We start from the raw sequence: 26,150 nt of genomic DNA, 5'->3' as shown, positions 1-26,150 counted from the left end.
GACCTCATGCTTCAGGAAACGACCCTGACAGGTGTCACCCAAATACAATCTGATCGTTGTTTCTCGCTGGTGAAAAATTAGGAAGCATTCTTCTAGGCCTGTTTATTGTGATCCACATTATGACCCAATTGTTGTATTATCTATATATCATATTTTCGTAGGTGATTATACTCTGAGCTGTTGTGAAGGTACTTTGCAACTGTTTAAAGTAATTTTCTCTCAAGTTGTGCAGAAAGAGTAGTGTGACCAATAGTTTCCCTCCCCCAAAAGACATCCGGGTCCTAATCCCCAGGACCTGTGACTGTTAACTCAAATGGCAAAAGGGACTTGTGTGGGTGTGGTTAAAGAAAGGATCTACACCCGGAGGCCCTCTGGGTTACAGGTGAGGGTGCAATGTAGACCCAAGTGTCCTCAGAAGTCAGAGAGGGAGTCAGGAGGGTCCCTCAGCTGGTGGGAGACGTGAGGACATGAGCCACAGCGGGGCTGAAGTGGCTGCTGGGCCCACAAGCAAGCCGTGCAGCGACCCCTAGAAAGAACACCCCAGATCCTGCAGAAGGAACACAGCCCACCGACACCTCCATGTCCGCACAGCGAGATCCACATTGGACTTCTCCAGATGGATGAGAAAAGTGAACTTGTGCTCATTTGTTATACCAGCAGTAAGAAATGGATACAGGTAGGGAAATGTATCTTTTTTAAAGACACATGGGTCCCTACTGGTAGGAAGAATTTCTTTAACATTTAAAAGTGTTTTCTTTAAAAAAATGTATCTTTTTAAAAGATACATGGCCCCCTACTGGTAGGAAGAATTTCTTTGTATCAGGGAGTTAGAATGAGGAAAGGTAATTTGATAATATGTATCCTCTGAAAAGCAATTCAGAAGCCACTCTCCTGAGAAAGAGGGAAGGGAAGATGTGGGTAGATATGAAAGGCCCTCCCTGGGGGCAGAAAGGGACTGTGGGCAGAGGAGCCTCAGGGAAACAGCTGGGAGGGCTGGACTCAAGATCTTACTTAGATCTGGAGATGCTCTGGAGACAGCTGAGCTGAGAGAGGGTGATGCACAAGGGGCTCCTGGGCCTTGCACCTGCATCTTGACCACCAGGTGAGCGCCGTCCCTCAAAGATGAGCATCCAGAACCGGGGGGGTCCCACTGGAGGGAAAGAGTAACCAGGGGAAAAAATGACCTTATATCACAACGTGCCCCATGGAAACTTAGCTTTGCATCTTTCTCTTCTGACACCTAGCTGAAAGTGACAGCGATATGTTATCAAATGCTGAGGTAAGAAGCCAGGCATTCTCAGTGCACAAGCCTGAAGTAAACTGTGCTTGTGTGAGTCGGGGTGAATACGAGCTGGCTGTGAGTCACACAAACATCCACATCCTATCGCTACCCCTGTCTACTTGTGTGATTTTGGACAGGACACCTAATGTCTTTAATCACCTGTTTCTTTACTTCTAGAGTAGAAATGACAATCCTATTGCATCATAGAGCTGTGTGGAAAGTTACATGAGATAAGACATGTACTGACACTTATATGAGGGTAGCTCAGTTCAGTTCAGTCACGCAGTCGTGTCCAACTCTCTGTGACCCTGTGGACACCAGGCCTCCCTGTCCATCACCAACTCCCGGAGCTTACTCATGTCCATCAAGAAGGTGATGCCATCTAGCCACCCCATCCTCTGTCGTCCCCTTCTCCTGCTTTCAATCTTTCCCAGCATCAGAGTCTTTTCCAGTGAGTCAGTTCTTCACATCTGTGAGGGTAGCTAGCGATCCCCCCAGATCCCAGGGAATGACTCGTGATACTGAGCACAGGGGAATCATGCTTAGCAGCCTCTGGATTCTGGTCCTGCTTTGGATTCTTTCCATCCGTCTGGCCTTTTCTGCATTCCCCTTGGTTCAAAAGACCTTATTACTCTCAACTTTAAAAATCTACTTTTCACTGTACAAGTTTGGAGAAGTTGGTGAGAAGCAGCCCTTCTCTGTGCCCACTCTGAGCCCTTTGAGTTCAGGAAACAAGGTTCTGAGGCAGCTGAGAAAACTCAGACTTTGGTACTTTTAGAAACCCAGCCAAGATTAGAGCAAGTGAGAGTGACCACGATTCAAATGCAGAGGCGTCCTGTCCCTGGGTCTCAGACCCACAGGAGGTCCGCTTCCCATTCTACTCAGATCGCCTCAGCAATTGCTTTCATGTTTCTGACTTTATAGATTTCCTGAGCTTCCCTGGAGGCTCAGCTGTAATAAATCTGCCTGCAGTGCAGGAGATATGGGTTCCATCCCTGAGTCAGGAAGATCCCCTGGAGAAGGAAATGGCAACCCACTCCAGTATTCTTGCCTGGGAAATCCATGGACAGAGGAGCCTAGCAGGCTACAGTCCATGGGTTCACAAAGAGTCAGACACAACTTAGTGATGAAACCACCACCACATTATTATCAAAGTAATCTATCACAAATTTAATTTAATTTATCACAAATGAAATTGATCACATTTTAAATGTTCGTTGGACTTCCATGTTTCACCTTCCATGCAATGCCTGTTAATGTGTTTTTGACATCTACTTTAAAAAAGTATTTATTGGTGAAAGATCTTTACACTTATGCACATGTCACTTCCCACTCCCTGGCTTTTGCTTTCCTCATTTTATGATGTCTTTTGATAAGCAGCAGTTGTTACTTGTAACATGATCATATTTATCCATCTTTTGCTTACCCGTTTGTTTGGCTTTTTAAAGAAGTTCTTCATCCCCCAGACATCATAATAGCATTCTGTTAGGTATGCTCCAAAAGGTTTCATGTTTTTTGTCTTTCACGCTTAATGTTTAATTTATTAATACCTTCAATTTAAGTTTCAATTTACCTGCAGTTTATATTCATGCCTTGTCTCTGAAGAAAAACAGCTTCTTCTCCAGCAAAGCCTGTGGAGAGAAGATAGCACCATACCCTCTCCCCACATCTCCCTTCACCCACAGCCCCATCCCTAGAGTCTGTCAGAGATGCAAGAAATAAGAGAGAGAGAGAGAGAGCAAGACAAGTGGAAGAGAAGGATGGCACTGATGCCCTCCATGTGAGGTGTGGGATCTCTCCCCCAGGAGGGAGCATTTAAGTAAAGGCCTGAAGCCAGTGAAGGAATGAGATGTCTGTCGCTGGAAGAGAAGTGTGTTTCAGGGGAATCAGAGAGAAGGGAAATGCTCTATGACTGAGGGGGTGTGGGGATTTCAAAGAACAGCCCGGGGTGCCATGTGGTCCAGCACCTGAGAGGAGAAGGGGGGATGAGGTTCATTTTCACAAACATTCCCGTTCTTCCCATGAGCTGCCTCCACCTCCAGGTGAAAAAAGTCTCACTTTTAAAGACTCACCTGAACCTCCTCTGCCCTGTTGGACTGTCAGGGCTTCCAGACTTCTGGGCAGAGCGAGTGAACTGTCCACTGCCCTGTGATGGGGGTTACTTTCTGTATTACCAGCAGAGAAGGAGCTTCTCAAAGGGAGATTTTGTTCTTTATCACTAGTGATAAAAATGTCCAGTAAATATTGGATGAATTTACAAATGAATGATGAAGGAATGATGCTAACATTTTCTTCCATCTTCACCTTGGCCCATTAGAAACTGGGTATAGTAGGAACCCTGGGCTTCTGTTAAAAAGAATCTAGTAATGATCAGGTCAGTCTTTAACCTTGTAGGTAGGTCCTAGGAATGAGACTCAGGCCAAAGCTTCCCGCCCTCCCCTTACTGAGAGTTGGTGACCAGTCAGCATTTCTCTCTGTGTTCCGCCCACTGGGTATCAAGGTCTGCAGGCTCCATGGGCCTATCTTCCACCTGGCTTGGCTCTCCTTGGCCATCCCAGATTCACAAGTGCCCATCTGGTACAGGGACCAAGAAGCAGATGTCATTACCTGCTGTGAGTCACAGCCCTGGACCCTGGCTGATTTGCATTTGCTTCTGGTGACAAGGGCTCCCGCCTGTCCCTGAATAGAGGGGCTGGCCATGCTGCCCTGGTCAGCTTCCCACACAGACAGCCTCCTCTCGTTCCACCTTGACTCTGCCTGTCCCTTTGCCTTATTGGGATGTCCTGCCTGTCACAGCCCCTGCTGTTCCTCACCCTGAATGAGGAAGTAGGTAAGTTCTTATGACCCCGAGAATCCCCGGGTGGTGAGTTATGTGGCCAGCCCTGGCCTTAGCACCCCAGGATGATCTGTGACATAGCCTGCACTGAATGCAGTCAATTCATTCTGCCTGAGAGAGAGGAGAAGAGGGTGGACTTGGGGTGGGTCCTGAAGGTATTTACTGAGTCAGAGATGCTGAGATTAGGCCTGGTTTTCCTGATGGGGAGTCTGAATCATCAAAGACGGCAGCCTTCCCCAGCAGTCTGGGGGCTCAGGAAGCCCAGCCAGCCTGCGGGTCCTCTGCTATCCCTGAGTGAGCCTGCAGACAGCTGCTCCAGAGTCCATGGGCTGCTCTCCTCTTGAGGTTTTCTGGTGGTTTTGGTTCATTGCTCCCCTCACATCTCCTTGGACTATTCAGCAGAAGTGATGTGTGCCTGTTCCCTGAGACACTGAACACTGGAAATTCCTCCTTTTCTGTGACCTGGAGTTTTGTAAGTATCCAAAATATCTAAGAGAATCAGGTACAAAATGTGAGAAGAATGAACATAAAGAGAAGTGAAATGTCATTCTCTCTCTCTCTCTTTTTTTTTTTTTTTTGCTGGACTCAGTCTTTTAAAAATGTAACTAATTGATTGATTTCTTTTGGCTGCACCAGGCCATCACTGCCGCACACCCTCTGTCTGCAGTGTGACCTGCAGAGGCTCCTCTACTGCGGTGCCTGGCTTCTCACCGTGGCGGCTTCCCTTGCTGTAGAGCACCCGCTCCAGGGTGTGCATACTTCAGTGGTCGGGGTGCACAGGCTTCATTGCTCTGTGGCTTGTGGGATCTTCCCAGACCAGAGATCAAAGCTGTGTCCCCTGCATTGGCAGGCAGATTCTTAACCACTGCATGTCCAGGGAAGTCCCCAGACTCAATCTTTCTGAAAGAACTGAATTTAGTTTCAGGAGGGAAGTATAGCAGTGGTCAATGGTGGTTGGGGAATCTTTAAAGAACTACTCTAAAGGAAGTCCTAGGATGGCTGGAAAGAGCACTCGTGGTAAAAAAAAAAAAAAAAAAATGAAACCAGAAACCAGACCCAGAATTAGAGCTGCTGGGGACAGAATGGGGCAGTGCTGGGCCTCTGGACACACTCTTCTCTTTCACATCAGCTGCTGCCCACAGACGTCATTTAAGACAATAGCCCTGAGTGGTGGAGACTTGGCAGATGAGTTGGGGAGGGAACCCAAGGTTTCTCACCACACTGGGGACAGCTTCTCATTCTCCCAGGGCCACTAGGTCATCTGAGGTATTTATTTCAAAGGCTGAATTTATGGCTGAGGCTTAAGCTCTCTTATGAAGACAAGAGAGTAGGTGGGACTTGTACTCAGAGGAGGCACACCCTTCTAGGAAAATGGGAAACCTGGAGATGAGCAGGGTGAAATGAAACAAATGATTATATTTCTTATCTTTTAAGAAGATGGAGAGTGTCAACTAAATGTCAGAATATGTTTTGAGTGAGCACACAAATTTGTTCGATGAAGAAAGTAATTATTTTAATTTTCCTTCCTTAGAGACAAATACCTTCCTATACAAAAATTATGAAATGAAGAATGTTTCTGCCAATAATATTTAGTAGGACAGAAATCCATGTAGTATTTCACCATGCCTCTGAAGGTGTCAACTAGATTTCACCCCAAAGTAAACTTCTTCTGCATTTGATGAGCATGTCTGCCCTGTGGGACTGTGACACCCACCAGGGGACTCATGATGTATGTGCTCCTGCTTCTTTCCTGTGCAAGGGGGTTTAAGAGCTTATCTATGCGACCAGAGTGCCTGATCTTCTGCCAAGACATGACCCCTTAGGTTGCTTCACCCACCACTGAAAAGGTTCACAGTGGCTTGGCCACATATCTGAGGCCATGATAGAACTAAGGTTAGGGCTCCGAAGTTGCCTGATTCCCACATGGGGAGGACTCAAGATGACTGAAGGCGCTTGCATCCAGAGGGTCAGGGAGGGCACAGCAGGAAGGGTGGGGACTCTAAACGACTTCAGTGGGTATTGGAGAACAAAACCTGATGCATTTGATCAAGAATTAGTTATGGAAATGTTTGAGAGTGGTTGTTCTATGGAGTCAAGATTCCCCAAGTGATCACTGTGAGGGTTTCCTGGGATTTGATGTAAATCATAGGAATTGAATATTCATTAAATGACTCTGAACAAGTAGGTCTAATCAGAGTATAACAGCTCATGACTTTCATTTTTTTTCTGCGTAAAATGGAAATATTACTACGTTGTTTATGTGGCGAGTAGCCCATACTGCTTTGACCCCAGAAAGGAGGGTTCCCCATATCTCTGCATGCCTGTGGTTTGGTAGGAGGGGTCACACCCAGGTGAGTGGTTGGGGACTTATGCCTGGAGTATCTAGCAGGGCTTTAGAGGCTTGGATCTCATGACTTCTTTCCATCTCCTCAGCTTTATCTGGTCAGTTTCAACCGTCCTGCATGAGGATGCAGAGAAGGACAGTGGTGGCTGAGTTCTTGACCTTGAAACAATGAGAGGGACTTGCTCTGGCTCCTGGTTTGATCTGTGTCTTGCCAAATTGTCTGGTTTCTCCTTTCAGCCTGGATCTTCTAACACCACCCAGGAAATATTAATGCCAGTAACATCCACCACTCTGTTAGGCATATGGCAGCTCAGAGACTGATATGGAAACAGCCTCTTTCTGTCATTCACACCCACTTGTTACAGGATCCATAAAGGTTGTGACTTTAGAGGACAGATGGGAGAGGTTTCTATTAGAAGAAAAAAAAACAAACCCTCAGGCTCACTAGAGAAAAATCCCCTGATTTACCATGTGGATGGCTACAGTGGCCTCAGGTGTGTAGTGAGCATAGAGGATAGTGATGAGTGTGAAAGAAGTCTCCAAACCAGGAGAACAGGCATGTCGTCAGGTGAGCCCACTGTGACACAAGCTGGGGCAGAGATGGTGATGGGCAAGAAGGAGTAATGAGGGATTATTTACTTTTCCTAGTTTTAAAAAATATTAAGCTTTTATAGACTATATTTGAACATTTTGGTAGCTGCAAAAAAGATAAATAAAATTTCCTCACTACCTTCTTCACAATAACCCAATTTCTCTCTGTTCTTAAACTTTGTTCAAGTTTGAAAATTGAAATCAATGTGTGTCCATTCTTATTTTTAATGGTGACTGTGCATTGAGGAGAGAGGGTAGAGTGGACTGAATAAAGCACAGGGCGCTGGACAGCAAACTGCAGACTAGGGCGCTCCAAGCCCTCACTCTCCACAGTGAAGTCAGCAAAGCAACCAGGGTCTGCCAGCGCAGAGGACCCGAGAAGCAGCAACAATGATGTCTTTTCTGCTCCCACCATTGCCAGCCCTAGCAGGAGTCCAGATAAGCTCCTGGGGTGTGTGTGTGCCTCTGTGTTTGTACATGGGTGTGTGTGCATGCGTGTGTGTGTACTTAGTATTTCTTCCTGCCACATAAGTGAGTCTGGATGCTTCTAGTAAGCAATGGCCATACCATGCAAACAGCACAGTGAAAAGGGTAGTGTCTTTGGGAGTAGAGTGTGCACACAGAGTTTGTATAATGGGTCCAGGTGCAAACTTCCAGTTGTTCCCGTGGTTCATACCTGTTTTGTGAGGGGAATGGTCTTACCTTGGGATATCAGCTCAAAGCTTATGGAGAGAAGGACTGCACAGGTGTATGTTAGAGCCAGCAGCTCTGGGCATGGATGATTGGGCAAACCAAGTGAATTGCTCGAGGCTCCTGACATGAAGGAAGAGACTGTAGACATAGGGACCCCAGGCCTGCAGAGTCAGAGTTCTGATTGCCTGCAGGGGCTCTGAGTGTTAGTGGAGCAGAGAGGTGCAGGGGCTGAGATGCCAGCTGCCTTCCCAAGACTATAGTAGGAGGGAGCAGAGAAGCACGTAGTGTGGCCCATCTTTGTTTCTGGCACGTCTTTCTGTCCAGACACCAGGCTATAGGGCAGACTTGATTCTTGCTCTTTAAAACCGCTTTAGCTATTCTAACTCTTCATTTTTCCGCTTCATTTTTTAAAAAGCACTTCCAGTAGTAAGTGCTAAAACTTTGTTTTCATTTGACAGTTTGCCATCGACATTTTTCCAAGTCAATACCTATGGATCTAACTCATTTAAACAACAGCAATAAACCAAAAAGCAAAGTGATAGTCTTGTGTTATGTGAATGCACTGAAAATTTACTTAACTGGTCCCTTGCCGTGTTTTCTACATTCTGTTATTATGTAATGCTGATACCAACGTTCTTAATATATATGTAGTCGCACAAACGTTCTCACACACCCGTTTCTTGTCACCTGCCTTTGCTTGGTAAAGACTAAAAGACCAATTACATAGTCAAGTTTTCAGTCGTTTCCTTTATGGCTTCTGAGCCTTGTATTTTTATACTTGAGTAACATCTCAACTCTGAAATGACAGAATAAGATGTCTTCCGTGCTTGCTTGCTTTCTGTTTTACTTTCACTGTTCCAGCTCACAGTTCACACAGCCCAGCCCCCTGCAGAATCTCCCTTGCTCAGGTTGGCCTGCGGCCCTGCAGTCTCGCGGGGAGGGCCTCTCCGCCGCAGCCTTCCGCTCTCCGCCCGCCCTCGTCTGCCGCCTGGGCCGCTCCGCGAAGCCGCGTCGCGCTGTCCCGAGCGGGGAGCCCCCTCCGAGGCAGAGGCCCCGGGCGAGCTCGGGCGTTAGGGCGTTCGGCGCCGCTGCGGCCTGCCGGCAACTCGTCCTGAGGACACTCGAACCGGTTGTCGGGCGCCCCTGGCGGCCGCTTTCAGAGCGTTCCTTTCCTTCGGCGACCTTCATAAGGGCTGAGACTCAGCCGGAGAAGACGGCGCAGAGCTCCAGAGGCCGGCAGCACTGGTGGCAATAACCATGGTGCTGCGGAGACCTGGGCATGCCTGCTCCTGCTGAAGACTGGGTCTGCAGGTTTTCGTGAAGCGGCCTGGCGCTGTGGCCTTTGAGGGCGGGTTGTCGCTCGCTCTGGTCGACCAGCATCTCCTCGCGGCCTTACATCCGCGGGGCCTCGGAGCGAGCAGAGAAAGGGTCTGCGGCGCCGGAGTGCCTGTGGCTCGTCGGCCAAACTCCTGGGTCACCGTTAGGGGCCTTCGTCTCCCTCCGGGGTCCCCACTCTCCAGGCTCTGGTGCTTGGCCAGACCGGACGAGTATGGGCTCGCAGGGCTCGTTGGCTGGCGCGCCTGGGCCCCGTCTCCGGGCCTGGACGCGTCCTGCTCCCTCGAACGGTCAGGCTTGCGTGGCGAGCACGGGCCGTGTCTTTAGAAGCTAGTCGGCGATCCGGACGTTTCCTCCGCCCGCGGGGCTGCATGGGGTACGGCTCGCAGCCAGGAGAGTAAAGTGCCCCGCGCGGTGTCCTGGATCAGTATTTTTTGTTTTCCCGCCTCGGCTGGGAGTAGCCGTGTCTCCGTCGGCGGACGGCGCAGGGTTCACGCCGGCCGTCCCTGGATCCCGGGCGTCTTCCCCGGAGTGGAGCGTGGCCGGACACGCGGAACAAGGCGGCGCTGGGCTGCGCGCCCGGCCCTCCCAGCGGCACCGCGATCCCCAGGCTAGGCTCTCCCAACCCCACGTCCTGATCGCCTGGGGGCCCAGGTCCGCACCAGGGCTGGGCGGCGGGGGAGCTGCTCTCCGACGGCCGCTGTCGTATCAAGCTCTGCGTTCGTCGGAAGCCGTGCTGCGTCATCGCGGGGGCCGCCTGTAGTCTCTTCTGTTCCCCTTACGGGCTCGAAAGTTGTGTGAGCCACACACGAGTCCCTCGCCACGGGTGACAACAGGGAACGCGGTGGGCGAGCAAGGAGGTGGCCCAATGCGCGGCTTTAGTCCTGCACGGGATCGGTGGTCAGAGGCGCCAAATGTTTGAGATCCAGAAAACGGCCCGGGCCCTCCACTGAGGGTACCAAGGAGACGCGAGCCTGGCGCGGTGTGTAGTCCTGGAAGGGCGTCTGAACGCGCGCGGACGGGAGAACACTTAGGTAAGAGAAACGAGTGCGGAGTGGTGGTGCTCTGCCTTCTCTGCCCTGCGATCCAGATTTGTGTTCATGTTTGGTTGTAGTCAGGCAAGCACCGCCGAAAGGTCGACCAGATGGCCAGACAACTTTGGTGCTCTAGAATTCGTAATGGTGTAGGTTTTAGTCGATGAGAAATACAAAAATCTATAATAAAAATTACTATCGTTGTCTGTAATTAATGATAAAATTCACCCACAAAATAGCTAACTGCTCAGTTGAAGATGACCAAAGAGTTTCAGTGTATCTAAATATTTGTTTAAAAGCAGAGGAAACTCTCTACAACCCACGAGGCCCTGCCCCATGCCCCGCAGCAACCATTGTGGAAACCCAGACCCCCAAAGTCTTCAGCACTAGACCTCAAGGTCTGGTCTTGGTCAGTGACTGTTTCCTCATTTATCCTTTCCATTAGAAACAAATCGGCGGGAATATGTTCCTCTAAGCAATCCCGTGGGCGCCCCTGTTCCTGTCAGCCTGCCTCCAACTTCCCTACATCACAAGCTCTGAGCAGGATGTGCCTTCCTGTTTTGCTACCACTCAAGCGTCCTGCTGCTGCTGCTGCTAAGTTGCTCCCGTCATGTCCGACTCTGCGACCCCATAGACGGCAGCCCACCAGGCTCCCCCGTCCCTGGGATTCTCCAGGCAAGAACACTGGAGTGGGTTGCCATGTCCTTCTCCAGTGCATGAAAGTGAAGAGTGAAAATGAAGTCGCTCAGTCGTGTCCGACTCTTAGCTACCCCGTGGACTGCAGCCCACCAGGCTCCTCCGTCCGTGGGATTTTCCAGGCAAGAATACTGGAGTGGGTCGCCATTGCCTTCTCCGCTTAAGTGTCCTAGTCTCAGCCTAACGCAAGTGGTGCTGGCTGACCCCTTGCAATGCAAATAGTAGCTGCTCAATGCACTTACTGATCGGTATTTTTAAATCTTCATAAACATCATAATGGAAGGATAATACGGAGTTAGGAACATGTGTGACATTGTTAACGATTTCTTTAGTATTTAGACATTAAATGTAGGGCTCCTTATAACTTTTCCATCTTAAAACTAAAGCTATTGAAGGAGGGGAAAGAAGCTCAATAAGCGAGAGATATGAATATATATACATATATATATATATATATAATTATTGGCTAATTTGTATTGTTGTATGGCAGAAACCAACACAAAATGGTAAAACAATTTCCACCAATTAAAAAAATTTTTTAAGAGTACTAAAGCTATTCGAATGCCTTTTGCATGCAAAGACATATTGCCACATTACTTTTTTCACTTTTTTAGTAGAATTCTAAAATTGGAATGACAAGAGGTTTATTGACATCTTTAAAAAATTGCTTTCTACAAACTTAACCATTTATGTATGTGTGTACTGCATACTGCTACTGCCGCTAAGTAGCTTCAGTTGTGTCCGACTCTGTGCAACCCCAGAGATGGCAGCCCAGCAGGCTCTCCCATCCATGGGATTCTCCAGGCAAGAACACCGGACGGAGTGGGTTGCCATTTCCTTCTCTCTAGTACTGCACACTAGCCTTCATTTAATTGCCATATTTTGAAAAAAAATTTAATGTAGAAGAAATTGTTTTTTTGCTTGAGAGACCAATGTTTTATGTTTTTGTGTTTTTGTTCATTATGGAATCTCACCTGTGTGTCCTCATATTGATATTCGATAAAGACTTAAAGATCATTAAGCAGTTGTGGAACATTTTCTCTGAGTATCTCCCTCCTCTTTGATGCTCTGCCACACAGGTTATAGCCTCCGTGGCCTCCCAGATCACCAGTGTTCTCAATTCAGATTTTTGCCAGAATGTTTATGGCTCCTCTGCCTGCAGCTGCAGCGTGAAAACCGCCTGAAGGCAGAGAGCTGCGGAGTCACCAGGTTGATGTGTGTGCTCACCTTCACTCGAGGAACCTAGCCCTGGAGCCTAACACTGCCTGCTGTTCAGGGTCTGAGAACTGTTTCCTATTTTGTTCAGCTTTCTAATTCCCAATAGTAGGTGAGGAAGTCTAGACGCTGTTCCTCTTATGGTTGCAGAAAGGAGAACCCTTCCCAGGGCCCTAGAGTGGGCTCACACGTGCTGACAAAGCAAGAGACTTGATTGGGAAGGGCAGGCAGGAGGACAGCAGCAGGGTGAGGAAGCCCAGGGGACTTCTCGCCATGTGACATGCAGTCTCAGGTTTTATGGCGATGGGGTTGCTTTCCAGGTTGTCTCTGGCCAAGCATTCTGACTCAAGGTTCATTCCATGGATTTTGTTCAGCTTTCTAATTACCAGTAGTAGGTGAGGAAGTCCAGACACTCCTTCTTGTATTTAGAGGCAGAAATCACATTTCATTTTAAGAGAAAATTGTACTTTTGAATCAATAATTTTAAATCGCCTAACCACACTGGCTTGAAGGTGTCTTTTGTTTCATATTTGTTGTTTTGCTCATGAACATGTTAAAATGAAATATCAGGAGACACACTTAGATGGCTTCCCCCCCCCCCCCCCCACCCAGAAGAACTTTATGCCAATAAATCCTGGGTAAGGTCTTAGGAGTCTCTGAGTTTGAATCCTTCAGGTATATCAAGTCACTGAGGCCATTTTTGCTCCCGTTTTCATAAGATCTGTTGGTCTAATAAGTCACACTAAATTTTCCCACGGTTTATATTGTGGAGAATGTTTTTCACCTGAATCCCAGTGTCCATCTTCTATTTCAGTCACTAGCAGTTCATTCTGCTCTAAAGTGTGCAGTTCACTATCTCTGGATTGGCTTGAGGTGACCACTTGTGGGACACTTGGTAGCTCACTTCTCATTTCTAATCCATGAATTTGCATTAAAGGGACCTTAAGGCTCTTGTATTCATTACTCAATAAATACTTATCAATTGAGAATTGTAATCACTGGAGACATGTTAATAAATGAACAGATAGGGACCCTGACCTCATGTGACTTTCTGGAGTACACAGACTCTTATAAATAAACATTTTAATTGGGGAAAACATTTTGATTAGTATTATAAAGAAAAAACTGAGCTTTCCAGATGACTCAGTGGTAAAGAATCCACCTGCCAAGCAGGAGACATGGGTTCAATCTCTGGGTCAGGAAAATCCCCTGGAGAAGAAAATAGCAACCCACTCCAGTATTCCTGCCTGGGAAATCCCATGGACAGAGGAGCCTGGCAGGCTGCAGTCCCTGGGGTTGCAAGAGTCAGACGTGACTTAGTGACTAAACAACACTGATGGAAAACATCAGGGTCACGAGGGATGGTAAAGGGGAAACACCAGCATTAGACAGGCTGGTCCAAGAATGCCCATCCGAGAGGTAATATCTGAGCTGCCATCCAGATGAGCAGAAAACAGCAGCCACTTTAAGATCTAGGACAACGGCATTCTAGGAGAGGGAAGAGCAGGGACAAGGGCCCTGAGATGGGCACCAACTTGGAGGGTGGAAACACATGGGGGCTGAGTTGACATGAGTGAGCGCACACATGGGGAAGGGGAGGGGGGCGGGGCAGGGGGCGGAGTCAGTGGTAGCTCAGTGCTGCCAGTCCCTGATCCTGGGATTTGATCCTGCTCTGAATACTTCTCACATAAATACAGCACATTGATGCCACGTGCCCACACAGATGGATGACACAGGGCCCTGGCAGTCAGAGTGCATGCAGTAGTCAAGGCACCAGCAAGATCACAGGATCTGAGATCAGCAGGAACCTTGATGGTACCACAGAGCCTACTTTAAACTCAGGAGACTGAGGAGCAATTTTTGTAGTCTTGGCCAGTATGGACCAAAATAAATTTATTTCTACAGTTTGCAGAACTGTTGCCTCAAAAAAATGTTGGGATTTTTATGAAGTTTATGTAGAAAGGAAACATAGAACCCATGCCTAGAAATCTTACTTCCATGGGAGAAAGCCCACCAGGAAAACTGCTTGGAAAGTTTAAGAAATGTGGCTTTTAAATTATAAAAGAGAAAGACACTAAAATACAAGAAAAGATCAGAGACAAAAGGGGTTGATCCAAAGCTGGCAGGCTTTGTCCTGGTGAAAAACCCAGCACACAGCACACTTCCTCATGTTCCTGGGTTTATTCCTACCACGCTTTCCTATGGCCTGTAGCCCACCAGGCTCCTCTGTGCATGGAATTCTCCAGGCAAGAATACTGGAGTGGGTTGCCATTTTCTTCTCCAGGGGGTCTTCCTGACCCAGGGATCAAACCCATGCCTCCGGCATTGCAGGCAGATTCTTTACGACCTGAACCACCAGGGAAGCCATTGCACTTTACATGGTGCCAATTTAAAATTCAGTTTAAGTAATTTTTTTCAGGTTAAGTAATTCCTAAGACCCAAATAGCTCCCCCTTGATGTTATCTGCACACTGGCGCATGTAGTCTGCAAGAATTCCCTCTTCCCTGAAGACCTCCGGTCACCAGCCTTTTCCACACGTGTCTCCTATCACATCCATCCGCCGGTGTCATGGGCTCTCTGCCCGACTCTGCACAGAACTGTTGCTGACGGGATGTCTTCTAGGCAGGGAATCATTCTGTCAGCCATCACCTACACTTCAACATCCTCCCATCTGAGATTGTATTTCTATGTTCCTTAAAAGAGCATCTTAACAAAATCTCAATTTGAACATGAATGGGTTTTACCTACCGATTTTATCTGTCTTTCATTGTATCCTATGGTCTGATTCTGCCCTTAGCCTCTCATGAAGCAACTTGCCAGGACTTATTAATGACTTCTGATCCCTTTTCCATTTACCGCCACCCTTCTGTGGCACATGCTTCTGTGACACGTCCTTATTGCCATGACGCTCTCTCCTTCCTTTTGGAATGCCTGCTGTTGCCTTCCTGCCTCTCTGCTGCATCCTTGCCCGTGTGTGTCTCTCCCTGGCACTCACAGCAGGTTCACAGCAGACTCACTCACATGCTGATCCCTTTGGAGTCCCCGCCTCCCATTTTAGCTGTGATATTTGGGTACAAATTCCCAAGTACAAATTCTCCAACCAAGACTCCTGCTCCCATGTCTGGGCTCTATAGAATCTTCACCTGAAAAATTACCGTGGATCAAACCTAATATACCTTTCCTTCTTCCCAGTTACACCCCTTACGGACCCTCCCTCTCTCCTGGGCACCAGGCTCCCTGGTTCAGATCATCCATGACCCATTTCTCTATACTCAAGGAGTTATCTGGCCACATTGGCTCCAGCTCTGATGGAGTGAGTTGAGCAGTGATGGACCCAGAGAAGAGTGGAGACAACAGGTACATACCCGGTGATGTTGTAACTTCACCAAGAATAAAGGGCAGTGTTGATGAAAGGGAAGATTATAGAGGGTTTCTGAAGGTTAGAAAGCATTGGAAAGCAGTTTTAAACACAGGTGGGGGAGTGGTGTGATGAAGTTGCAGTTTAAGAGAAAGGCTCATTGGTAGCTCAGAAGGTTCTTACTGGTAGCATCTTATCAAATGCTCTCACAGTTACAAATACTCCAGGTTACAAATCCTTTGGAAATATATCCTACACTTGCTAGCAGCAGAATAGCACAGGTCACAGTTCTCCATTGCAGCATTGTTCATAATATAAACAGATGGTTGCATATCAGTGTTCATCCCAAAGTGGATGGGCAAGAAGTATTATACTACTACATCATCCGCTCAGTGCACTGCTGTGCAGGAAATTATGTCCTGATAGAGGACAACTTCCAAGGCATTGTCAAATAAATAAAAGCAACACGTACCGAAACACCATGCTTAATATATCACTATTTATGTTTTGAATTAGGGCATGAAGGAGAAATATATTTTAATGTTTGCTTATAAGGAATTCTAGAAGGATCCGTAAGAAACAAAATACTACCTAGACACACAGGGTAAATGACAGGAGGCACAGATTAAGGCAAAACATATTTTCAGTATCTTGAATCATGTACCTGTATTAAAACCTCTTTGGAATTTTCAATAAATTGAATTTTTAAAAACCTCCAAAGAATAAAATGCATTTTACTGTTTTTATTTAACTATAGTATTTTACTGTTTTTATCAGCTGAATGACTTTCTGGTTGTTTTACCACGGTTATGGTATGGCTTCTCTAAAAAGTCTATTCATGAGTCTTTTCTGGTGGTTTTGATGTTTTTATTTTAACTTTGATAAGAAACAAAGAAAAAGATTTTTCTCAACACCCTAGGTAATTTGTCCTTTTCTTTTTTCCTCCTTTTGGATACTTTATGTACTTTGTGGGGTTTGGCACTATTTTCATAACTTTTATTTGCAAGAAAGAGGATAAAGCTATGCTAGTTTGCTAGGGTTGCCAGAATAAAATATCACAGACTGAGGCTTAAATAACAGAATTTCACCAGGTTATCCCATCTCACAGCGCTCAGCTGCTCAGAGCTCTCCCTTACTGTGCTATTTTGTCTTATCAGCAGTTATGTTTCCTCTTTGTTGCTGATTTTAGTTGTCTTTTTTCTTAGTATATCTAAAGATTTGTTACTTTTGTTGACCTGTTTGAAGTAACTTTTCTTTAAAATTGATTTCTTTGGTGTTCCTCTTCTGTATATTTATCTGAGAGTTAATCTTTACTATTTTCACTCCTCCTTCTAGCTTTGAGTTTGGTCTGCTCTCCCTTTTGTGCCTAGGTGAAAGATAGGTTGCTTATTTGAGCTTTCTTTTTCATGTATGCATTCACAGCTTTACATTTCACTGTTGGTGATGTTTTTGCAGAATCCCATACATTTTGGTATGCTCTGTTAATATTTTGATTTGTCTCCGGGTATTTTCTAAGTTCCTTTTTTAAATTATTTTTTAGCCTACTGGTTATTTAAGAGTGTGTTTAATCTTCACATACTTGTGGATTTTCCCACTTTTCCTTCTACTATTGATTTTTCATTTCATTGCTTTGTGACAGGAAAAAGTTCCTTTGTATGATTTGAGTCTATTTAGAGTAGACTTATTTTCCGGCCTAACATATGGTCAGTTTTGGAGAATGTTCCCCATGCACTTGTGAAAAGTATGGAATCTGTCTCTGCCCGGGTCACACAGTGCCCTAGCTGCATGGTTCTTAGGGGTCACCTCTCACTGTCGGGCACGACTGTTGGGTCCGTCGGCCATTTTCATGCATTAGTCACATGGGGCAATCACTGGGGCAAAAGGGAGGCCTTTCTGTCAGCCGGTGACCCTCAGTACCCCATTCTATGGCAGATAGGCCAAGAGTGAGCTCTGGTACGTCCCGGGAGCCTCTCTCAGACTCACCCCTTGGCTACATTCTCAGAAACTGGAAAATTTAGCCCTGCAAAAGGCCTGGCCCAAATACAAACTCAGTTCAGCTCAGTTGCTCAGTCATGTCCGGCTCTTTGTGACCCCATGGACTGCAGCACGCCAGGCCTCCCTGTCCATCACCAACTCCCAGAGCTTGTTAAAACTCATGTCCTTTGAGTTGGTGATGCCATCCAACCATCTCATCCTCTGTTGTCCCCTTTTCCTCCTGCCCTCAATCCCTCCCAGCATCAGGGGCTTTTCAAATGAGTCAGCTCTTCACATCAGGTGGCCAAAGTATTGGAATTTCAGCTTCAACATCAGTCCTTCCAATGAACACCCAGGACTGATCTCCTTTAGAATGGACTAGATGGATCTCCTTGCAGTCCAAGGGACTCTCAAGAGTCTTCTCCAACACCACAGTTCAAAAGCATCAATTCTTCAGTGCTCAGCTTTCTTTATAGTCCAATTCGATGTTCGCTCCTGCCATCTCCTGTTTGACCACTTTGAATGTACCTTGATTCATGGACCTAACATTCCAGGTTCCTATGCAATATTGCTCTTTACAGCATCGAACCTTGCTTCTAAGACCATTCCCATCCACAACTGGGTGTGGTTTTTGCTTTGGCTCCATCCCTTCATTCTTTCTGTAGTTATTTCTCCACTGATCTCCAGTAGCATATTGGGCACCTACCAACCTGGGGAGTTCATCTTTCAGTGTCCTATCTTTTTGCCTTTTCATATTGTTCATGGGGTTCTCGAGGCAAGAATACTGAAGTGGTTTGCCATTCCCTTCTCCAGTGGACCACATTCTGTCAGACCTCTCCACCATGACCTGTCATCTTGGGTGGCCCCAGAGGGCATGGCTTAGTTTCACTGAGTTAGACAAACTGTGGTCCGTGTGATCAGATTGGCTAGCTGTCTGTGATTGTGGTTTCTGTCTGTCCTCTCATGCCCTATCTCAGTGCCTGCTGTCTTACTTGGGTTTCTCTTACCTTGAACATGGGGTGTCTCTTCATGGCAGCTCCAGCAAAGCACAGCCACTGCTCCTTACATCGGACGTGAGGTAGCTCCTCTCAGCTGCCGCCCCTGACCTTGGAAGTGCGGCAACTCCTCCCAGCTGCACTTCTGCACCATGGGGGACCCCAAAAAACGGCCTCTGAAAGGCACACTAGCTTTTGCCAAAAGCAGTGAGAGAACTCAGAATCTCCTTACGTTCAGTCCTTCAGGGCCCTCAGTCGGAATCTGGATTTCAGGGACTCATGCCACATGTCTCCCTGTTGCCTCCCTGTCTCCTGTCCCCCTCTGTCTCTCTCCATCAAGTTTCCTAGACGACCCCTACTCGACCTTTCATGCCCACATGATCTCTTGGAGAGGATTCTGAGGTTTCCTTTGGTCCAGGTCTTTCTCCTATATTCAAAAGCCTGAAGGATCAAAAGCTCTCCTAACATTCTGAAGATCCCCTTCTAACTATGCTTATCTCTCAGGTGGGGAGAGAACCAAGCTTCCCCCACCCCTGAACATCCTAAAGAATTCCCTTCTAACTACTCCTGTTGCTCAGGATGGGGAAGGACCAAGCTTCCCCCACTCCTGCAAATTCCCTTAACCCTTCAGATCCTTCTGATGGGACAAAGACCTCCCTTCCCACCAGAGGGACAATCCACAATTTTTATCAGCTGATCTGCCCCTGATATCAGAGTCAATTTGAGCACTATTCGGCCTATAATTTAGGTATAAAACTATGACTACAGAAAGGAAAGGTGACTTTCTGACACAGGATGGCCAGGATATTCTTTAGACTTTGGAGAAAACTGGTTAAACTGAAAAAAAATTTTTTCTTGGAAACTGCAAAACAAGTTCTTTTTGCATATGCAATTAAAAACAACAAGTTTGTTAAAAAGACTGCCTAGGGAAAAGCTTGAAGTTAACCCTCTTCATGTCCCTGAAATACATGAAATACACAGCCCACTTTGCCTGAGACCTCAGCCTTGGGCAAATTACTACTACTACTAAGTCACTTCAGTCGTGTCCAACTCTGTGTGACCCCATAGACGGCAGCCCACCAGGCTCCGCAGTCCCTGGGATTCTCCAGGCAAGAACACTGGAGTGGGTTGCCATTTCCTTCTCCAATGCATGAAAGTGAAAAGTGAAAGTGAAGTCGCTTCAGTTGTGTCCGACTTTTAGCGACCCCATGGACTGCAGCCTACCAGGCTCCTCCATCCATGGGATTTTCAGGCAAAAGTACTGGAGTGGGGTACCATTGCCTTCTCCGTTGGGCAAATTAGAACTTCAAGAAAATGGGTGGCGGGGGGGATCATCAAAGAGACATTTTAAATGTCAAGTGGAAAACTATGAGATTTCTGCCTTTCTGTCTCAATTTATGTATGTCTTAATGTGTGTCTTTTGTTTGTTTGTTTTAACAATATTGCCAAAATGGTAAATGAGTTCTAATTTTATTGGCCTAAAGAGAATTTGAAGAATAAAAGTTCTTAAAGGAAGGGTTGGGGGGAGTGGGTTGGTTGGTTTCACTTACCGGCTCTCTAGTTGTTCCACCACCACTTGTTGAAAAGACTATCCTTTCAGGATGCTGGTTGAAAGTCAGCTGGCCATATATTTGAGGGTCACATTTCCCTGGTGGCTCAGATGGTAAAGTGTCTGCCTACAATGCAGGAGACCTGAGTTCAATCCCTGGGTCGGGAAGATCTCCTGGAGAAGGAAATGGCAACGAACTCCAGTATTCTTGCCTGGAAAATCCCATGGACAGAGGAACCTGTTAGACTACAGCCCATGGGGTTGAAAAGAGTTGGACACAACTGAGCGACTTCACTTCAAAGAAAAATAAGTACTTACAAATCAGACAATTCTAAATACAAGTGCAATTAATCTAAATGAATATCAGATTCACGTGAACTGGGAAATATTCAATATGAAATATCTAGTATTAATGTTTGTTTGCTAATCTCATATAGACATGTCTAAGAGTCATTAACATTAAGCATAATATTTTAATTGTGCCTAGGTTTATTATAAGTTAAATATTGTTATATCTGTTACAAGTTTGTCAACAAGGAAAGTACCTCTAGAAAAAAAAAAAACTCATAAAAAATGTAAGTGAGATATGAACTTTTAGATAAACTATTAAGACTAATTATATTTTAGGAATGCCTGTCTAAAGTAGTCTCTCCAGATTGGGGTAACTTGAATTTCTAGGGGTGTGCTAAACTAAGTGACAGAAGCTTATTGAATAGCTAGGTCATTTCCAAATAAGATTCTGAAACATGCATTACTGAACACTAACTTCCTCTTAGAGAGAAACTAGAGATTTTAGACTATTAATGAATAATGTTTGATGCCATCCTGAGACATTCTCTAGAATTTTCTTTAGAAATTACCACTGGTAATTATGTTCGCCCAATATAGAATGCTAATATAAAGGCCAGTTCTTGGTTGCTTAAGGAAAGTAGGATGTGTGTTTTCAGTAAAAAAGATATGAGACATGAAATTACATTTTATGGAGGGAGAGGGAATTGGGTCTGACTTACAGGTGGCTGTTTCAGGATGGGAGAACAAAGTAATGGGTACAGAATGTGATGAGAGGTTTTATGGGAAGTGGACCCCAAGGGAAGAGTTTTGTGCATAAATACAAGTTTTCTTGAGATGTTGAATTGCCTTTGATAATGGATTTTAAGTTTCTTTATCTCTAAAGTGATCTATGTTTACTTTTGAAATCTTTTGTTACCTTTGGCTAAGTGAGTAACAATTGTTTCATAGTGACTTATATGATCCTATCTGATAGAGTGCTATAAACCCGTTTGATATTTATTGAAAACATTTCCTAAATCATTTGACGTCTAGCTAACTTTGGGGTGCTTCAGAGGGCCCCTGAGACATCCCAAAGAGAGATATTAAACTACCTGAGTTCATTTGACATGTTAAATTACATGGGAAGTATTGTTGGAGGAGCAGTGAATCTTGTCAGGTTATATTGTATGGTTGATGTTACTAATATAGATATCCTAGAAATTATGTGAAATTCATGAGAATCAGATATGTCCTGGTAAAATGTTGTCAGTTATAATTCTAGTTATCATATTAAAGTGTTACATATCACAGCAATGACCACGCTTCTTTGTCAATTGCAATTTAATCAGATTTTAAACACGCCTTCTATGGTCTCATTCTGATGCCTTTGCAAGAATACTGCTACTTGAAGATTTATGGAAAAGACTTCTAAGATTCACCGATAAACATATTTTGTTTGTTTGTTATCTGGTAAGCTGGTACTAAACTGGGATTTAGTCTACTCTCTATCACGATGGTGTGATCACTCATCTAGAGCCAGACATCCTGGAATGTGAAGTCAAGTGGTCCTTAGGAAGCATCACTACAAACAAAGCTAGTGGAGGTGATAGAATTCCAGTTGAGCTATTTCAATCCTGAAAGATGATGCTGTGAAAGTGCTGCACTCAATATGCCAGCAAATTTGGAAAACACAGCAGTAGCCACAGGACTGGAAAAGGTCAATTTTCATTCCAATCCCAAAGAAAGGCAATGCCAAAGAATGCTCAAATGACCACACAATTGCACTCATCTCACACGCTAGTAAAGTAATGCTCAAAATTCTCCAAGCCAGGCTTCAGCAATACGTGAACCGTGAACTTCCTAGTGTTCAAGCTGGTTTTAGAAAAGGCAGAGGAACCAGAGATCAAATTGCCAACATCCGCTGGATCATGGAAAAAGCAAGAGAGTTCCAGAAAAACATCTATTTCTGCTTTATTGACTATGCCAAAGCCTTTGACTGTGTGGATCACAATAAACTGTGGAAAATTCTGAAGCAAATGGGAATACCAGACCACCTGACCTGCCTCTTGAGAAATCTGTATACAGGTCAGGAAGCAACAGTTAAAACTGGACATGGAACAACAGACTGGTTCCAAATAGGAAAAAGAGTAAGTCAAGGCTGTATATTGTCACCCTGCTTATTTAACTTATATGCAGAGTACATCATGAGAAAAAGCTGGACTGGAAGAAGCACAAGCTGGAATCAAGATTGTCGGGAGAAATATCAATAACCTCAGATATGCAGATGACACCACCCTTATGGCAGAAAGTGAAGAGGAACTAAAAAGCCTCGTGATGAAAATGAAAGTGGAGAGTGAAAAAGTTGGCTTAAAGCTCAACATTCAGAAAACGAAGATCATGGCATCCGGTCCCATCACTTCACGGGAAATAGATGGAGAAACAGTGGAAACAGTGGAAACAGTGTCAGACTTTATTTTTGGGGGCTCCAAAATCACTGCAGATGGTGACTGCAGCCATGAAATTAAAAGACGCTTACTCCTTGGAAGGAAAGTTATGACCAACCTAGATAGCATATTCAAAAGCAGAGACATTACTTGGCCAACAAAGGTTCGTCTAGTCAAGGCTATGGTTTTTCCTGTGGCCGTGTATGGATATGAGAATTGGACTGTGAAGAAGGCTGAGCACCAAAGAATTGATGCTTTTGAACTGTGGTGTTGGAGAAGACTCTTGAGAGTCCCTTGGATTGCAAGGAGTTCCAACCAGTCCATTCTGAAGGAGATCAGCCCTGGGATTTCTTTGGAAGGAATGATGCTAAAGCTGAAACTCAGGTACTTTGGCCACCTCATTCGAAGAGTTGACTCATTGGAAAAGACTCTGATGCTGGGAGGGATTGGGGGCAGGAGGAGAAGGGGACGAAAGAGGATGAGATGGCTGGATGGCATCACTGACTTGATGGACGTGAGTCAGTGAACTCTAGGAGTTGGTGATGGACAGGGAGGCCTGGCGTGCTGTGATTCATGGGGTCACAAAGAGTCGGACACGACTGAGTGACTGAACTGACTATGTTAAGAGAACAAAGTTTTCTTAGAATGAAGCTTTCAAAAACAGATTATGAATTTCTTTGCCTTTAAGTGATTTATATTTGTTTTTAAAATCTTTTGTTACTTTGGTAAAGTAAATAAGCATTATTTAAGATTACAGAATGTGTAAAAGCTCATTCTGCCTCCACAAAAAAATAACCCCTCACTGTTAGATTTTGCTATTCTGATGTCCTTAAAACATGGCAACAGTCTACTCCTAAAATGGGGAATTAAAAATGCATGAACAGTAGCTGTAAATCAAGAAGTCAGGGCTATGGGAAATCCAAGGCGGCCGCTTGGCTTTTCCCGGCTCCCTGACAAACCTCATTTTTATTTGATGGGTTAAAGCCTTCCCTGGCTTCAGGGCTAATGCCCTCACAATGACAAAAAATATATATTTCACTTAATATTAAGTTCTAGTTTCATTAGTTAAGGTCTGTGTTTACCACGACTCACTTCTGAAATCATTCCTTGTTGTTACGTTATATTGCTAAATGGTTTAATTAATTAAGTTATTTAAAAGGACGCTCTAAGTTTGTTTTTAAAGCTTATCTCAGTAACCAATCTTTGGATAAAGGTCAGGTCCACCATGATGTACAACCAGGAGATTAACAACTGGCTATAATCACTTAACTGTGTCAGATGACCTGGGGTATACTGGGCTCTACCTAATGAAAGTTCTTGACTTAAATTCTTGCTTGTGACCTTACTAATACCTGCTAGCTATATTATTTTCCATGTTGCTTGTTACAGAAGATTGTTTCTTACATTACTAAATGTGTGACTGATGTGATAAAATGCTGATATGCAATTCCTTATGCTTTTGAACTGTGGTGTTGGAGAAGACTCTTGAGAGTCCCTTGGACTGCAAGGAGATCCAACCAGTCCATTCTAAAGGAGATCAGTCCTGGTTGTTCTTTGGAAGGAATGATGCTAAAGCTGAAACTCCAGTACTTTGGCCACCTCATGCGAAGAGTTGACTCATTGGAAAAGACTCTGATGCTGGGAGGGATTGGGGGCAGAAGGAGAAGGGGATGAGAGAGTATGAGATGGCTGGATAGCATCACTAACTCGATGGACGTGAGTCTAAGTGAACTCCGGGAGTTGGTGATGGACAGGGAAGCCTGGTGTGCTGCAATTCATGGGGTCGCAAAGAGTCGGACATGACTGAGCAACTGAACTGAACTGATGAGATAAATGAATGTAATAATGTAACTCTAGATATGGAAAGAAGCAACAAGAGGGAATATTCTCCTGGGCCAAGAGGCTAGTAAGACAGGTGTGGTCCTGAGACTTTTGCTACTTGCAAGGTCTGGTCTAGTAACAGCACACAATGGCCTGACAATGGGATCTTCATTAGACCTGGGACACGAGGGCCCTGAAATGCCCCCAAAGCATGGTCAAATATGTGGTTATGAAGGGACCCTGCTGACTGGAAGTTGGCCCTTGCCAGCTGTGTCTACAAAGATTACATCGTGACCACTGCAAGCTGCTGACCTTGAAAGGAGTTCAGGGTGGAGATAAGAAATAAGGCACTCTGTGCTCTGGGAATAACCCAGAAGGACCAGCCTTCAGAGAGTCGGATGTTTTCAGGTAAAGGTTTTTATGAGCCCAGCTTCTCGCCTCTTCTTGCACCTAGAGAAACACTAATGTCACAACCCAATGTCTAGTCCTGGTTCTCCTGGCTAGCTCCTCGGGAGCTTCTCTGCTTCTCTCAATCTTTGGGCCATGTATCTTTAACTTTCTTGTTAAGTTTGTTTCTTCTAGAATACAACAAACCTCCAAGTGATAGTTTGACAAGAATATTCCCTGGCCAACACCCAGACAATGATGAAACAAGGTGCCTTATCATTCCATGGACTCTCATCTCCCTCCGTAAATGCATCCTGGCAGAGAGCAGGCAAAGGGAACCTAGAGCCCCATGATGCCCCTACAGCCTGAAGAAGCCAGAGTGGTCATCACCCCTTTCCCCTGAGACCGGGTTCCCAAATGCCTGAGAAGGGAAATAGGTAGATCGTTAGATGTGAGCAGTGTATCAAAAGGGGCCAAAGAATTGGCCCTAAAAATAAAGAGAGGGAGGAAGGTGGAGACCCAAGGACGGAAGAGCAGAGAAAACCAAGGAGGAAGGGAAGTCAGGAACGAGAACCAGACCCTGATCGTCCTTCCCTCCCCCATGGCGTAACTACTAACGGATTTCAGGTCCTCCTGAGCAGTACAACCTGTCTCCCCTCCTACCCCATAGGGAGAAGGTCTTTGCCTTACTCTCTGCCCCGCTTCTTATCCAATCAGCAATGACCCGCAAGACCCCTACCTGCTCCTGTACCCTGGGTATAAAATTGGACTAAGGGCCCCTGTTCAAAGACGGTTCTCTCTTGAGCTGGCCTGCTGTTCCAATAGCGTCTCCCACGCTAATAAACTTTATTTCCCTCTCACTCTGTCTCATGTCAGGAAATTCTTTTCCAACCAGAGCCCAGACCACGACAATTGTCCTTACTGTTGTTACAAAATACTGATTAAATTTTCCTATCTAAAATAGGAATGTCTGATTTACTTACAGGCATGACTATAACTGATACAGGAAACCCCACGAGGCTATCAGGGGATTTCTCAGAAGAAAACTACAGGCTAGGAGAGAGTAAAATGAAATATTCAGAGGCAGAGCAATAAAAATTGCCAGCCAGGAACTCTATTCACCAAACTTATCCTTCAAATATGAAGGGAAAATAAAGGTTTTCCTAAGGAAACGCTGAGGGAGTTCATCACCACCAGACCTGCCTTGCAAAGAATGCTGAAGAAGTTCAAGCAGAATAAAAAAGATGCAAAGTAACACATGAACACATACAAAAGTATATAACACACTAGGTAAGGTAAAAATGTATAGTCAGATTTAGTTAATTC

General features: G+C 45.4%; 1 long non-coding RNA gene across 1 annotated transcript in view; it reads right to left on the bottom strand.

The window, feature by feature from the left end:
• Window positions 1-797: 797 nt before the first annotated feature.
• The window catches only part of LOC101904378 (uncharacterized), a 36,285-nt gene continuing 10,932 nt past the window's right edge, over window positions 798-26,150 (bottom strand). Inside the window, exon 3 of the long non-coding RNA XR_003032389.2 lies at window positions 798-1,150. This is a non-coding gene — a long non-coding RNA (uncharacterized lncRNA). The remainder of the gene's footprint in view (window positions 1,151-26,150) is intronic.

Source organism: Bos taurus, chromosome 24 (assembly GCF_002263795.3).
Source record: "Bos taurus isolate L1 Dominette 01449 registration number 42190680 breed Hereford chromosome 24, ARS-UCD2.0, whole genome shotgun sequence".
NCBI classification, from domain to species: Eukaryota; Metazoa; Chordata; class Mammalia; order Artiodactyla; family Bovidae; genus Bos; species Bos taurus.
This window is presented reverse-complemented; position numbering and strand designations above follow the sequence as displayed.